Source organism: Cariama cristata, unplaced genomic scaffold, assembly GCF_000690535.1.
Source record: "Cariama cristata isolate BGI_N322 unplaced genomic scaffold, ASM69053v1 scaffold20285, whole genome shotgun sequence".
Lineage (NCBI taxonomy): Eukaryota > Metazoa > Chordata > Aves > Cariamiformes > Cariamidae > Cariama > Cariama cristata.
The window spans coordinates 10,324-10,913 of NW_009617177.1; positions in this window are offsets into that span (position 1 = coordinate 10,324).

Consider the following 590-nt stretch of genomic DNA (forward strand, 5'->3'; position numbering starts at 1 on the left):
GCCGGGGGAGGCCGCCAGCAGCAGAGGGGGAAAGGCATTTCAGCATGAGGTGAAAGGGTCTGAAACTTGAAAGCCAAAGGGATCCATGAAGCTGCCTCCAGCCCAGGGGGCCCTTGTCTGGCACTGAATAAAGATAAGTTTGTACTTGAGTCTTGCACTGGTGACTGGGCTCAGATCATCTCTTGCCCAGGCTGGGTGGGAGATGACTCCACACAGGGAGAGGAAGACGGAGCCCAGATCAGCACAGCCATGGCACGGGGCTGTCACAGTGTGCCCACCACCCAGCCCTGACACTGACCTCTGGGAGCCGCTGGCTGGGGTCCAACGGCCAAGGCAATACCAGGGCAGCGGCGTTTCCTCCCGAGACCTGTGGAAGGGCCTGGCCCATCCCTGGGACACGTCCCCCAGAGCAGTGACCACAGTGGGAGTATCTACACCTGCCACCCGGCAAAGGAAGGAGCCTTGAAGCACCTTCCTAACACAGGCAATTAATAAATGCTGCCTTGCCCAGGATCTGCTCTGGAGGCAGTATCTGCTCTACACTTACAACAGAGGTGGGCATGGACATCAGGAGCAATGACGACTTGCAG